The sequence below is a fragment of the Leuciscus leuciscus genome (genome assembly GCF_965113295.1).
Source record: "Leuciscus leuciscus genome assembly, chromosome: 15".
NCBI lineage: Eukaryota > Metazoa > Chordata > Actinopteri > Cypriniformes > Leuciscidae > Leuciscus > Leuciscus leuciscus.
The window spans coordinates 9,812,429-9,826,266 of record NC_138739.1 but is presented as its reverse complement, the minus strand read 5'-3'; the positions used below and the strand labels follow the sequence as shown (position 1 = coordinate 9,826,266).

The 13,838-nt window shown below is 42.5% G+C and overlaps 2 protein-coding genes across 3 annotated transcripts in view; one reads left to right on the top strand and one right to left on the bottom strand.

Moving 5' to 3' along the window:
• LOC309476055 (uncharacterized protein) overlaps window positions 1-13,838 on the bottom strand; it is a 298,593-nt gene that overhangs the window by 85,851 nt on the left and 198,904 nt on the right. The gene's annotated exons all lie outside the window — the stretch shown is intronic.
• LOC309476245 (uncharacterized protein) overlaps window positions 1-13,838 on the top strand; it is a 68,474-nt gene that overhangs the window by 48,154 nt on the left and 6,482 nt on the right. The gene's annotated exons all lie outside the window — the stretch shown is intronic.

Genomic DNA, 13,838 nt, shown 5'->3' with positions numbered 1-13,838 from the left:
ACAACTTCGCACAGAGGAAAGCCCGGAAAATGCAGCTATGTAAGTGAGCATCTTTTTTTATGTATTTGGACCTAGGACTATAGTAGTGACAGTAACAGTAACAATGTGTTATTATGGTGCGCCGTCACCAGCAGGTTTTTTTTTTTTTTTTTTTTTTTTTTTTTTTTGGTGCGCGTTGATAATCCTGCTTATTGGTGTTGGCGGTGTTGGCTCGTTACGCCACTGTGCAAGGGGCAATCTGATCTGATTCTTGCAGGTGAGATGATTTGGCCCACATGTGTAAAGAACTTGTTTGGTTGTTGACATTTCCAGAAGGTTCCTGGTCAGAAAGTAAGAGAGCTTTGTTTTGTTTCTATCCACTCCCAGGAAGCCTCTCCAGTTGGTTTGTAAACTTGTTTTTTTCCATCCACTCTTGTTCTTGTTCCCTTTCCCCGCTTCTGGAACTTTAAGCTGGTGACTTCATTGCAGTCCCATACAACATCTACTCTGTTGACCCTTTCAAGTTTTGATATAAGGTATGAAGATCTTGCTAAAAAAAAAAAATAATATATATATATATATATATATATATATATATATGCAACCCGGTATCACGACAAGACGTGAAATAATCACGTTGGTCCCCTTTGGAAAACGTGTAGATGTCACAGTTTAACGCCCTCAAACGTGAATCTTACACGTACCCTCAAACGTGAATCATACACGTTTGCCATTGAAGATATCTGTACAATTTCCTTACCATTTTATAGATTATAAATGTAAGATCCCTTCTACTCCCACACCTAAACATACCCATTTTATGAACAATATTAAAATGATAAAACGTATGGACAGATATGTGTATGAAAATTGCATTTTTATGAACAATATGGCATTAAAAGATAGTTTGAGCCACGAATCCTACCCCTAAACCTAACCATAACCATTTCTTAAAACTACCTAGGCAACAATTATAAAGAAAAACAACAGACAGACGAGTATAATCACAATAATTTATTTATCGTTCCTAATAACCATAATATACTAACCTTACAACACAACATCGATTCACAAAATACATCAATTTTATTAGCTTGATGTAATCCAAACCTTCAGAATCCATATATTATTTGCAAGAAAAAGATCCAAACTCAGCCCTTTATCCAGTAATCGTCATCTTGACCGTAAACGTCAAACCCCGTGTAAGAAAGCCTGTCCTAGGAACTAATGTTTGTTTATTGTTTCCTACACGTTCCTTTATTAGCGACGCACTCCGGTAGAAGATGACGGTGAATCATTGTTTATGCTGGTGGTTTCGTTCTGTGTAAATGCGTTCATGCAATACATACCATATACAAGCACAGATGCATAACTCAGATGCATATACAAGATAAATAAACGCCTTATTATCAAGAATCTCTTCTCCACTCCTGATTCTCTGATCGGAATCTGATCCATATTTGGCCGCCTCAACCAGCTAACTTTCAATTGTAGTGGTACTTCGCTACATTAATATGGTCCTTCGAGCCGGATTGAGTGCAAGATCAAACCAGTATGGATTCAGCAGAAAGTGACACATTAGAGACAATGGACAGACCTCGCCGCAGGACTAATCTGCCTTCTCACCTGGACGATTATGAGGTTGGCTATCGACCCGCTGAGGACCCTCCTCCTAAAGCTTCTTCCCACTGTCCCAGTCAACCAAGAAGCGGCTCGAGGAAAACGTCTCGTAGTGGCGTAAGCTCTCATTCCAGGTCAAGTAGGCGCTCTATTACCTCCACTGGCGTTTATCTTCCACCAGAACTCTCTAGTGTCCAGACTGCTATGTTGGAGGAGAAGATTAAACAGAGGCAGTTAGAAAGTCTCCGCCAGCAGGTCGTGGAGGACTCATTGGCAGATGTGGAATATCAGCGGCTACAGGTACAAGCTAAACAAGCCCAGCGTGTTCAAGAGGAAGCTCTCACAGCTAAGGAGGCCTTATCCAAGCATCTAGAAAGACAGCGTAAGCTGCAACAAGCAGAGACTGAGTTTGAGGTAGCGAAGCTCGTATCCTCCATGCTTATTAAAGACTCTGGTCAAACAACTCCTGTGCCTCCAGGCTCACCAGATAGGCTTTCACCTCCACTTCAGTTTGTACATATTAGTCCAGCCTTAAGCCCATCTCATCAATCACCCTCTCTCCAGCAGCCCTCTGCTCAGTCACCAGCTGTGACCTCAACCATACAAATTTGTTCAGCAGAACAGATTATTCCTGATGATTCGTGGGTGGCTCAGCCAGCAGTTAGACCACCCGAATCCGGGAGTGCACCACACGCAGTGCTCAACATGTTACCACAAGCTGTCTCCTCACCCGTCTCCAATGTATCTCAGACTACCCCTATAACTGCACCAGCTCGTACTGTGTTGTCAACATCGAATATGGTACCCCAACCACATTCAAGAGCCACAGTCATGTCCACTGCTGCACACCCCTTGAGTAAAAGCATGCCGGCAGTGTCACATCAACCTACAACAGCAACAATGCCATATGCTGTGCTGCAGACAGCCATTCCTCCTGTGACAACGCGCACACGTCTGCTGCAGCCTCCAGTTACCAGCTATCAGGTTTCATCCGTGCCACCTCCTGGCCCTAACCGTGCTCAACCACCTTCATTCTTGCCCTTTCAGCATGATGGTCATTCAGCATACCCTGGTACAGAGCTACTGTTTGCATCAGCCTATGGCATCCCACAACCCAAGTTGCCGGTGTTCGAAAGTGGTAATGAGAGTGACTTCGCCTTATTAAAGTTAGCACTGGACAATTTGTTGAGCAATCACAACCATCTCAGTGAGCAGTACAAGTATCATGTCTTGCTTAGCCATTTGAAACTTCCCAGTGCTCAGCAGCTGGCTAAGGCCTATATGTACCATCCGTGTCCTTATTCAGCTGCACTACAGGCTCTCCAAGACAAGTATGGCCAGCCAAGACAGCTCGTCCAGTCAGAGTTGGGCGCTATCATGAGTACTCCACCACTGAGAATGGGTGATGCTAACGCTTTTGACTCTTTTGCGTTATCCGTTCAATCATTGGTAGGCATGCTGAGGACTCTTGAGGGCCAGAACGGTTACGAGCTCATGTGTGGTTCTCACGTGGATCGTCTGTTAAGTAAATTACCATCTGCTTATCGTGATGGGTTTGTCGAATACTGCCTAAGCAGGGGTATTCTCCAGATGGGTACTGACAAGACCTATACACTTCCTGATTTGGCCACCTGGCTAGAGATCAAGTCTCAAGCGAAACGCATCTCCAGTCGAGCTGCAACCTTGTTCCAGAGTGACTCGCCCAAGTCCTATGGTAAGGCAACGACATTCACTCGTTCCAGAGAGCGACCTACACCAGTTCTTCTGGCCAATGAGAGTGGAATAAGGCCCCCTCAATCTGCTGACCCGAAACCCAGTTCAAAACCAAAGCCATATTGTCCCCATTGTGACAACAGGGACCATTACCTCAACTATTGTGACCAGTTCAAGAAATTAACAACTTCTCAAATTGTCACTTGGATTAAGGAGGGAAAACGCTGCTGGAGATGTGGTCGTTCACATGCAGTAGAGGCCTGTAACCTCAAGCGTCCTTGTAAGGTCTGTAAAGAGTTACATCTCACAATTCTACATGACTCAATTAATGACACCTCCAGGGCTGTACTCATGGTAAGCCTGCCACCTACCAGGATCTACCTTGACAGACCTAACCGTTCTCCAAAGGTTATGTTGAAAGTGGTCAAAGTCCTTCTCCACAATGGTCGACACACTATGGAAACACATGCGGTCCTCGACGACGGATCAGAGAGAACAATAGTGCTCCAGCCAGTGCTACAGCAGCTTCAGCTAACCGGCACTCCGGAATTGCTTCCCCTACAGACAATTCAGCAGTCTCACACTGAACTTGACGGGTCATCGATATCCTTTGAGATTTCTTCAGTATCCAAGCCCATGACAAAGTTCACTATACGTAATGCATTCACTGCGACTGGTCTGTGTCTAGCGGAGCACACCTACCCAGTATCTGCTCTGCAGAATGCCTATCGACACCTAAAGGATCTGCCGCTGCCTCCTGTGGACAGAGTAAAGCCATTGCTCCTTATAGGGTCAGATAATCCCCACCTCCTAACACCAATCCAGCCCATACGCAAAGGCCCAATTGGGGGACCCATTGCTGTCTGTACACAACTCGGATGGTCTCTTCAGGGCCCGATGAGTCCAATGCAACCATCACGAGGGAATCAGCAGTGTCTTCACATCATGACAGTTCCAACCCGTGATGATCTCATCCACCATGTAGAAAGGCTCTGGCAGGTTGATACTCTCCCTTATAACGAGAAAATGATCACCAGGTCCAAGCAGGATCGAGAGGCTTACGCCCTGCTGCAAAATGCCACAATCCGGGTCAACGTGGATGGTGTTCAACGTTACGCTACACCATTGCTGAGACGAACGTCAATGAGTTTACTCCATGTAGGAACAGAGACTGTGCTTCCCAGTTTGCGTAGCACTGAGCGCAGGCTGGTACGGGATCCTGAGAGGGCCAAAGCTTACTGCAATGAGATCCAGAAGCTGGAGGCGGCTGGCTATGTGGCTAAGATCACTCCAGAAGAAGCCAACAAAAGTGCAGAGTCTTGGTACATCCCGCACCATATGGTGCATCACAACAGTAAAGACAGGATAGTCTTTAACTGTTCCTTTAAACATCAGGGACAATCCTTGAACGATCAACTGCTGCCCGGGCCGACTTTGGGACCTTCCTTACTGGGTGTCCTCCTGAGATTCCGCCAACACACTGTTGCCATCAGTGGGGACATCAAAGGTATGTTCCATCAGGTACGCTTGCTGCCTAGGGACAGGTCAGTGCTGCGGTTCCTTTGGAGGGACATGCGTCGGGACGTGGAACCTGATATATATGAATGGCAGGTACTTCCGTTTGGCACTACCTGCAGCCCATGTTGTGCTATTTATGCCCTCCAGAATCATGCCCAAGGACACAAAGATGACATGGCTGACCTAGTCAACATAGTAGAACATTCCTTTTACGTTGACAACTGCCTTCATAGTACACCAACTGCAAATGAAGCAAAAGAAATTGTGGATGGACTGCGCCAGCTGCTCGCTGATGGAGGCTTTGAGATAAGGCAATGGGCAAGTAATGTACCATCTGTGATCCAACACCTTCCCACAGATGCCAAGTCCGCTAATAGTGAGCGCTGGTTGGCACAAAAAAGCACTGACCTCCAAGAACCCACTCTTGGGCTACGGTGGAACTGTATCAATGACACCCTGGGGTATAATTTACGCTCTACGGAGACCGCTGCTCCTACCATGAGGAATATGTATAGGACATTGGCAAGTCAATATGACCCTTTGGGGTTCATCATCCCATTTACCACCAGGGCCAAGGTTCTCGTCCAAGACCTTTGGAAGAATAACCTCGGTTGGGACGACCCCATTGAACCTCTGCATTTGAGAGAACAGTGGCTTGCCTGGGTAGGAGAACTCCCAACTCTCCTTCAGTTGCAGTTCCCTCGTACATACACCTCGGACTCCAATGACAACAGTTCTGTCATCCGAGAACTTCATGTCTTCAGTGACGCATCGGAAAGAGCTTATGGTTCGGTTGCATACTTGCGTACCACAGACAGTCAAGGACAAGTCACTGTAACTTTTGTCTTGGCCAGGTCTAGAGTAGCACCGAGGAAATGTCTGTCCATGCCTCGTTTGGAGCTGAGTGCTGCGCTGACTGGTGCCCAGTTGGCCAAGGTGATCCAAACAGAGTTGACCATTCCTATTCACAAGGTTACTTTCTGGTCTGACTCCACCACTGTGTTATACTGGCTGACATCGGAGTCTTGCCGCTACAAGGTGTTTGTCGGAACACGTGTAGCAGAAATACAGACCCTCACCGATATGGCTGAATGGAGGTATGTTGAGTCTGTTAACAACCCTGCTGACCACATCACACGAGGTCTTACACTAACCGAGTTGGCAGGTCCTCATAAGTGGAGCTCAGGACCATCCTTCCTGAACCAGTCAGTTGATCAGTGGCCATCCACACCTAAAACTGAAAAGGAGCCAGATTTCAGTGAATTAAAGAAGGCTGCCTTTATTGGCACTGTTTCCGTGCCTAATAGTTCCCTTCCTGATCCAAGCCAGTTCCACACATGGCAAGAGCTTGTCCAGGCTACTGTTAGATCCCTGCATGGGGCGGCTGGCACAGACAACGACACTCTTGTCGTGGCTTCTGATTATATTGAAGCAGAGAGGCTCCTCCTGGCACAGGCCCAAAGTGATTCATTCCCAATCGAAGTCAGGGCTTTAAAGGCTGGACAGTCAGTTCCAGCCGACAGTCGTTTGAGCTCTCTTGCCCCCGAGTATGATGGGCACACTGGTCTCATTAGAGTGGGTGGAAGGCTACGTCGTGCGGGTGACCTTGACCTGGATACTATTCATCCAATTGTGTTAGACCCTGGCCATCCCATCACCAAGCTGCTAATTAAGGAGACCGATCAGCGACTTCTTCACCCCGGCTCGGAAAGGGTCCTAGCTGAACTGCGTCGTCAGTACTGGGTACTTCGAGGCCGAGAAGCAATTCGTAAACAGCAGCGCAACTGTCAAGACTGTCAGCGGTGGCGTGCTAAGCCTCAAACCCCACGAATGGCTGATCTACCACCCTGCAGGCTGAACCTGTATAAGCCACCTTTCCATTCTACTGGTGTAGACTGCTTCGGCCCATTTGCAGTCAAAGTTGGTCGCCGCCAAGAGAAAAGATGGGGGATTATCTACAAATGTATGACGACACGGTGTGTACATCTGGATCTAATAGAGCATTTGGACACTGACGCATTCCTGCTCTCTCTGCGTCGATTCATAGCACGAAGAGGCAAGCCCATGGAACTGCTTTGTGATAATGGCACTAATTTCGTCGGAGGTAATCGAGAACTACAAGAGACCTTCACTGCCATGTCTCCAAAGCTCCAGGAACTGCTGGCCGGGCAGAAAATCCGGTTCCGCCATAATCCACCAAGTGCTCCTCACTTCGGGGGAACCTGGGAGCGTGAGGTAAAATCAGTCAAGACAGCGCTGCGGGTAATCCTGCGAGAGCAGTCAGTCCCAGAACCAGTACTACAAACCCTTCTAGTGGAAGTTGAAAGCATCTTAAATGCCAAGCCGCTCGGCTATGTATCCTCAGATGTCGCAGACTTGGATCCGGTGACTCCGAACTTGCTTCTTATGGGTCGCCGTGATGCCTCTCTACCTCAGGTCCTGTACGACTCTAACAACTTGCTAGGAAGACGGAGATGGCGACACAGTCAGGTGCTGGCTGACTGTTTCTGGACTGCCTTCATTCGCCATTACCTCCCAGGCTTGCAAGGTCGTCACAAGTGGAGGACGGATGGCAAAGAACTGACAGTGGGTCAAGTAGTGCTTATTGTCGATCCCCAACTTCCACGGGCGCTCTGGCCCGTCGGCACTGTGATGGAGACCCTGGCTGGGGCTGATGGTAGAATCCGTATCGCCAAAGTCAAGGTTAAAGAGAAAACCTACACCCGTCCAGTTGTCCGACTGATCCCTCTTCCTCATCTTGAGGACTGTGACACAGACACTGCAGACAGACTTTCCTAGAGTGTTTAATTATCTTGACAGATAATTGGGGCGGCTGTGTAAGAAAGCCTGTCCTAGGAACTAATGTTTGTTTATTGTTTCCTACACGTTCCTTTATTAGCGACGCACTCCGGTAGAAGATGACGGTGAATCATTGTTTATGCTGGTGGTTTCGTTCTGTGTAAATGCGTTCATGCAATACATACCATATACAAGCACAGATGCATAACTCAGATGCATATACAAGATAAATAAACGCCTTATTATCAAGAATCTCTTCTCCACTCCTGATTCTCTGATCGGAATCTGATCCATATTTGGCCGCCTCAACCAGCTAACTTTCAATTGTAGTGGTACTTCGCTACACCCCGCGCTTGTTATGAATTCAAATTCAAAAATTGCGCCCTCAAGGTTACTATGGTTACGGCAATATCAAACGCTCATTGGCTCTCGCCTCGCCTGCTTCGTCACAGATTACGTCATGCACATTCACATTTGAAATGAAGCGCGCAGCCCTCAGAGCGAACCGAACTACCGAACCGAAGACGGATTAACATTTTCATGGATTTGAATTAATAACTTAAATTCTGCTCTGTTACCTCATACAAAACCACTGCCAGAGAGGACTGCGACACATCGTCACGTGAACAACTTTTGGTACCGATTTTGACATTTTCTCAATAAATACATTATTGTGGATTATACTTGTCTGTCTGTTGTTTTTCTTTATAAATGTAGCCTACGTAACTTAGTTTTAAGAAATGGTTATGATTAGATTGGGGTAGGATTAGCAAACGTCCCGGGATAATGGTACGTGTAAGATTCACGTTTGAGGGTACGTGTAAGATTCACGTTTGAGGGTAACGTTACATGTGTATGATTCACGTTTGAGGACGTGTAAGATTCACGTTTGAGGGTACGTGTAAGATTCACGTTTGAGGGCGTTAAACTGTGACATCTACACGTTTTCCAAAGGGGACCAACGTGATTATTTCACGTCTTGTCGTGATACCGGGTTGCTATATATCACGATGACTTGCTTAATTTAGTCCCAATTTGTAAGTCGCTTTGGACAAAAGCGTCTGCTAAATGACTAAATGTAAATGTAAATGTAAAAGTCTTTGAAGGTTCTACTGGTTACAGTATGATGATGACTGCGGACCCATCTAATATTTAGACCTCACTGTATTGGGCACTGTTTCGTGAGGCACTGTCTGGGGCACTGCTTATACTGTTTTCTAGGCAGATCAGCCTTGTTTCATAAAAACAAACAATAGGGGTTATGCGGAACGCCCAACGGAAAACAGGTATAAGCATTTCCGGTTTGCACTACCGTATAGATAGATAGATAGATAGATAGATAGATAGAGGACATAGACTCCCTGTGTTATACCACCGGTGATTGTGACCTTCTTCATTTATCTGCAGTCTGCCAGCACAATAAACCATGAATTGATATAATTTCAATATGTATGTATAGACAATCCTTTCATGATGATGTGTGCAAAAAAAAATTATGAGTTATTAAAAAATTAACTTTGAAAACTCAGCTGTCATTTCTGAGCTTTGATAATCATTGTGTTAAGGCAATCCCCCGAAATAAATGTGTGTGGTTACATGACTATACCCAATAATGTTTGGGTATAGTCTGATATAGAACACACAAAAAAATAGCATTTTCTGCATGTTCCCACTCTACATCTAAACTTTACAATAAAATATAATGATTAAAATCCTTCAGAAATCTTAATTTGTTTGCATTGTTGTGTGACTTTATATACCAATCTATGCTTTCATTTTTTTTTTTCATGAGAAAAAAATATTGTATCTAATATTTTAGATAAAATAAACATTTTAGTCGTGTCCCCGGGTTTTCACTCAGTCCTGTTACACATCCATACGAATTTGACCACAGTCTAAAGCGCAACTTATGCGAGAAATGTCGAACTGCTGATTTTTACACTACATCATGACACACTACACTACTTCTGACGTCACAAGTTGCGTAAGTTGCCCTGTGAATGCAAGTAGACAGCTTTTGGCGGAATTTTACTTTGTAACATGTTAAATATTATTATTATTATTTTATTATTATTTTTATTTTATTTTACATAAACTCATCGCTTCACTTCAGAAGGACTTTATTAACCCCCCGGAGCCGTGTTGAGTTCGTTTATGATGGATGGATGCACTTTTTTGAGCTTCATGGTTGCCATGCACTGCCACTAATGCTCGGAAGCGTCAGGGTGTTTGTTAATATAACTCTGATTGTATTCGTCTGAGAGAAGAAAGTCGTATACAATGGCTTGAGGGTGAGTAAATCATGGGATAATTTTTCATTTTAAAGTGAACTACTCCTTATAGCTTAATAAGAGAATCTGCCTTTGTGAGATTCTACTATCCCTTTATTTGTAAAAGTGAAAATGCAGTGCAGAAGTGTAAAAAAGCTTAACTCTACCTTTCCTGCATTATCAGTTTCTTTCAGTGGTTCAGAGAGGTGCCCTTGACAAGGCAGTCATGGCATATAGGCCTACAGTAAGTCAATACTTGGTAAAATATAGATGTGATTTTTGTCTCTTCCAGTGGCAGTCAAGAGGAGATTTCCAAATGTGTCCAAAATGGGTAAACTCACTGCTTTTATTCAAATGTTCACGTGTTAAAAGATAAATACAATTTTCTTCAAATGCAATGTGTGAATGAATTTCCTTTCAATTGAAATATATGGAGGGCAATATATATTTCTAAATGGTTTTAAAAAATATGTTTTGAAAATATATTTTACAATTAGCCACAAAATATATTGAGAGAAAACATATATGTATATGTATATATGTGTATATATTTGTGTGTGTGTGTGTGTGTGTGTGTGTGTGTGTGTGTGTGTGTGTGTGTGTGTGTGTGTGTATATATATAGTCAACTGAAAACTCATCTCTTCCGTGAGCACTTAACCTCATAATAATAATAATAATAATAATAATAATAATAAATCCTTTTCCTTTAATCTTCCCTTATCGGGCGTATACTCTGAACAATGCCTGAACTTTTTGAACACTTATTGTGTTGTTTTTGCCTCTTCACGATGACACTAATTTAGTCCTAAGTCGCTTTGGACAAAAGCGTCTGCTAAATGACTAAATGTAAATAAATGTTAATGTAATTTTTTTTTTTTTTTTTTTTTTTTGACAAATACCTTAATTTATACATTGAATAATTTACAGGGCTGCCACCTTTTGAGTTTAGCTTGGAGTGAGAATTATGAAATTATTATTGTCAAAACACCAGATACATCCGTCCTTCGGATGAGACGTTAAACCGAGGCGCTGACTCATTATGGCTCTTCTCGTAAAGACCCTGATGTCCTGGCCACATTCCCTCCATTGGCCCTTGCCAATCATGGCCTCCTACTGGCCATGGGCAACATGATACGTATGCAGTGACGTAAGATTTAGCTCTGTTGTGGCTCTCTGGCCGGTGGAAACGCAAACTGGTTCTTAGTAAGCTCGTCAGTCGAACCAACTCCGAACTGGCAATAGCTCTAGCTCTGAACCAGCACCCGGTTCTTGTTGGTGGAAAAGGGGTATCAGAGATGCTGCACGGTTGGAAAAAAGGCGTCATATCTGACCGTTTTTTACGGAGAACGCGTCACTTACGCCAAAACCAAATCCAATTAATTGCGCAGGCTACTGCATACTTTCCATAAAGTAATACACCCTTAAAGGATACAGAATACAGCAGTATATAATACTTTAAGGTATACAATGCAAATAATTCACAGCAAGCCTATTTAATGTATTATCTTTTATTTTATAGGATGTCCCACTTTAGCTGAATGCTACTATACGGTAAATTAGGACAGTACTAATTTCTATTAGAATTTAATCATTATAGCAATTTGATTAGACTTACAGCCAGGTAACCAGCCCGTCATTTAATTCCCATAATTTCTAATTTCTTGATAAATCTTTCTCTGTCATTTGTAAAACATTTTAGAAGAATATAGCGTGTCTGGGATTCCACATTTTTTCACAATTACCATGTTTTGCCAACATTTCAATCCAGAGCTTGAGTAGGAGGCTAACCACGCCCACATGATGTACATTTGACCAATCAGTTTGAGGTTAAACTCAGCCCTGAAGGGAGAACTCTTGAGTCTTTACTGCACTTTTTCTCTCTCTCCTCACATGTAGGCTATTTTCCAGCTGGATGCGTTTGGCATATAAGGATCACATAGTCTCTGACAACGACACTCTTCAGGATAAATCAATATCGCAGTTTTTAAGCAGTGCTGTTCCACTCATTCAAAGTAGCCAAACATGGAGACAAATACGTTTTTCGTTTATTTTTTCACGGTTTCAGCATTCCTCGTGCACGGTAAGACATAGCTAATCTATTTTATCTAATTTATCCTATCTTATGTATCGGTCAACAAAAAAAAAAAAAACGTGTTTATCCCTCAAACCAGAGGTCTAGTCAAGACCAAGATCCAGACAGCCCTATTCGGACAGGATCAGCTTTACAAGGGTAGATGGAGTAATGTAATTTTCAACACAGGAGGTCTGTAATAATAATGGCCATCAATTCGCACGGGATAAGAGATCTCCGTAAAACTAGAAGAAGTGTGAGGGGAAACTCGATTTACACACCGCCGTGCGCAAACACAAGCCTAACCTATATATAAAACAGTTAGGTCCGGTCGAACGATGTATTAAATAAATTCAGATTGTATTATGTTGGTAATAGGCACTTATCTAATGCTAAAATAAGGCTTGTGCCTCTAACAAGCTTTTCAACCTTCTTTTTTATCTGAAAGGTATGAAAACACTTGAGTTTTGCCACAGATTTGTGCTTTTTCAAGCGCCTCCATACTCCATACTCCGAGGCATGTTGCTTTGTTCATTGACAAATAACTTTGCTGTAATGGTAGTGACATTACAAGTTTGTTTCAGTCAATAGACATAATTTCCATTCACTCAAATACACAACATTGAGTCATCTCATTTCGCTAAAAATATTAAATTCATTGTGTCATAGACTAAATAATCTAGGGGATTTTACATGATTTATTCAGGTAGATTTCAAGAAAGAAATCAAGCCTTAACTACTCAAAAATATCATGTGTAAAATATATATTTTTTTTTTACCATTTTTTTTTTAAGTAGCAGATCACATTTTTACAGTGTAATGATTACTGAGATGCACATTCAGACGGGACTAATATCACTGAGAAGCTCTGGTAATAATTACTTTACCCCACTCTCCATGTTAAACTAGTCCCGTCCGAATAGAACAAATAGCCTAAATATTAAAGAACCAAAATATTGTTCAATGATTTTTCACTTAGGCTATTTTTCTTAACTAAACAAAGAGCAACAAGACAGCTAACAAACATTTTATTAGTTTCAAGTTCAAAAAATAAAATAACTATCCAACATATAAGTGTTGTGTAGTACATGTGAAGTTTTTATGTCAATACACATCAAATTAACCAAACTTCGAGTTTCTTTGTCTTAAAGGATTAGCCTAGTTCACTTCAGAATTAAACTTTCCTGATAATTTACTCACCCCCCTTTCACCCAAAATATTCCTATCTTTCTTTCTCTAGTCGAAAAGAAATCAAGGTTTTCGAGGAAAAACATTCCAGGATTTTTCTCCATATAGTGAACTTCAGTGGGGTCCAATGGGTTGAAGGTCCAAATTGCAATAAGGGTCTTATCTAGCCAAACCATCGGTCATTTTCTAAAAAATAATATTTATATACATATATATATATATATATATATATATATATATATATATATATGCTTATTATAGGCTGTGCGTCACATTACCATGTCTCTCAAAAGGACTAAAATATTGGCTACTGCTATGTGAGATCACAATATAAGTTACAAATTGATATGTAATTCTTTGGTCAGATTATTTGATATGTAAAACTGGTCAAATCCACTCAGTATTACTCGATCTATTCCACCATCTCAACTGCAATTATGTACAAATTTTGAAGATGTCCTGAGACCACACAAGATCAAGCCTCCAACTCTGGCTCAAACTGCTGGTGTGTTTAAGCAGTTATTTTAAAAGGCATTGTGCACTGAAGTTGAGAAAATCATTTTGAGTTATTCTGCTGTACAGTTGACATGTGCAGGTCTGATGAATACATGCAAAACTGAAGGCTTTGAAATATGATGAATAGTATATGAAAGTAGGCAATGATCTTGGTTGTGTGAAT